Source organism: Anoplopoma fimbria, unplaced genomic scaffold (genome assembly GCF_027596085.1).
Source record: "Anoplopoma fimbria isolate UVic2021 breed Golden Eagle Sablefish unplaced genomic scaffold, Afim_UVic_2022 Un_contig_11371_pilon_pilon, whole genome shotgun sequence".
NCBI lineage: Eukaryota > Metazoa > Chordata > Actinopteri > Perciformes > Anoplopomatidae > Anoplopoma > Anoplopoma fimbria.
The window spans coordinates 1-2,012 of NW_026550792.1; the positions used below are offsets into that span (position 1 = coordinate 1).

Here is a 2,012-nt window from a genome sequence, read left to right on the forward strand (position 1 = left end):
CCGGCAAGTCATGTTCTAGCTATTTCCTTCCCACCCTGTCGGTGTCCACTGAAAAAGCAGCAGCGCCTCTGCTTTTTGTAAAGAGGAGTGAAAAAGCTTACAGCACCTGGTATTCCCAGGCGGTCTCCCATCCAAGTACTGACCAGGCCCGACCCTGCTTAGCTTCCGAGATCAGACGAGATCGGGCGTGTTCAGGGTGGTATGGCCGTAAGCAAATATTGTGCCTACCAAAGGGCCTTTTAAAGATACTATATCACCACGCTTTGCTCTTTCGTCTATACAGGGAGCGCCTGCAGATTTCCAGACACACTCACAGCTTTTAAATGTCAAATCAGAATGTACAAAGTGGCTATAAGGATCACAAATGTAGTGCAGTAAAAATATTAATATTTACTGTTGAAATGTAGAATACGTTAGCATAAAATTGAAAAGAAAATGATCGATGAGCTTAGGAATGATGAAAGCCATCATTTAACTGGATTTGTGTCATTTCTATACCGGCAAGTCATGATCTAGCTATATCCTTCCCACCCTGTCGGTGTCCACTGAAAAAGCAGCAGCGCCCTCTGCTTTTTGTAAAGAGGAGTGAAAAAGCTTACAGCACCTGGTATTCCCAGGCGGTCTCCCATCCAAGTACTGACCAGGCCCGACCCTGCTTAGCTTCCGAGATCAGACGAGATCGGGCGTGTTCAGGGTGGTATGGCCGTAAGCAAATATTGTGCCTACCAAAGGGCCTTTTAAAGATACTATATCACCACGCTTGCTCTTTCGTCTATACAGGGAGCGCCTGCAGATTTCCAGACACACTCACAGCTTTTAAATGTCAAATCAGAATGTACAAAGTGGCTATAAGGATCACAAATGTAGTGCAGTAAAAATATTAATATTTACTGTTGAAATGTAGAATACGTTAGCATAAAATTGAAAAGAAAATGATCGATGAGCTTAGGAATGATGAAAGCCATCATTTAACTGGATTTGTGTCATTTCTATACCGGCAAGTCATGTTCTAGCTATTCCTTCCCACCCTGTCGGTGTCCACTGAAAAAGCAGCAGCGCCCTCTGCTTTTTGTAAAGAGGAGTGAAAAAGCTTACAGCACCTGGTATTCCCAGGCGGTCTCCCATCCAAGTACTGACCAGGCCCGACCCTGCTTAGCTTCCGAGATCAGACGAGATCGGGCGTGTTCAGGGTGGTATGGCCGTAAGCAAATATTGTGCCTACCAAAGGGCCTTTTAAAGATACTATATCACCACGCTTTGCTCTGTCGTCTATACAGGGAGCGCCTGCAGATTTCCAGACACACTCACAGCTTTTAAATGTCAAATCAGAATGTACAAAGTGGCTATAAGGATCACAAATGTAGTGCAGTAAAAATATTAATATTTACTGTTGAAATGTAGAATACGTTAGCATAAAATTGAAAAGAAAATGATCGATGAGCTTAGGGAATGATGAAAGCCATCATTTAACTGGATTTGTGTCATTTCTATACCGGCAAGTCATGATCTAGCTATATCCTTCCCACCCTGTCGGTGTCCACTGAAAAAGCAGCAGCGCCTCTGCTTTTTGTAAAGAGGGAGTGAAAAAAGCTTACAGCACCTGGTATTCCCAGGCGGTCTCCCATCCAAGTACTGACCAGGCCCGACCCTGCTTAGCTTCCGAGATCAGACGAGATCGGGCGTGTTCAGGGTGGTATGGCCGTAAGCAAATATTGTGCCTACCAAAGGGCCTTTTAAAGATACTATATCACCACGCTTTGCTCTTTCGTCTATACAGGGAGCGCCTGCAGATTTCCAGACACACTCACAGCTTTTAAATGTCAAATCAGAATGTACAAAGTGGCTATAAGGATCACAAATGTAGTGCAGTAAAAATATTAATATTTACTGTTGAAATGTAGAATACGTTAGCATAAAATTGAAAAGAAAATGATCGATGAGCTTAGGAATGATGAAAGCCATCATTTAACTGGATTTGTGTCATTTCTATACCGGCAAGTCATGTTCTAGCT

General features: G+C 43.3%; 4 non-coding genes across 4 annotated transcripts; all 4 read right to left on the minus strand.

Annotated features, from left to right (window-relative positions):
- Positions 1-94: 94 nt before the first annotated feature.
- LOC129115176 (5S ribosomal RNA) lies at positions 95-213 on the minus strand. The gene has a single exon (XR_008532884.1). It is a non-coding gene; the product is annotated as a 5S ribosomal RNA (ribosomal RNA).
- Positions 214-592: 379 nt separating this feature from the next.
- On the minus strand, positions 593-711 carry LOC129115177 (5S ribosomal RNA). The gene has a single exon (XR_008532885.1). It is a non-coding gene; the product is annotated as a 5S ribosomal RNA (ribosomal RNA).
- Positions 712-1,088: 377 nt separating this feature from the next.
- LOC129115178 (5S ribosomal RNA) lies at positions 1,089-1,207 on the minus strand. Its single transcript, XR_008532886.1, has one exon. It is a non-coding gene; the product is annotated as a 5S ribosomal RNA (ribosomal RNA).
- Positions 1,208-1,588: 381 nt separating this feature from the next.
- Positions 1,589-1,707, minus strand: LOC129115179 (5S ribosomal RNA). The gene has a single exon (XR_008532887.1). It is a non-coding gene; the product is annotated as a 5S ribosomal RNA (ribosomal RNA).
- Positions 1,708-2,012: the final 305 nt, after the last annotated feature.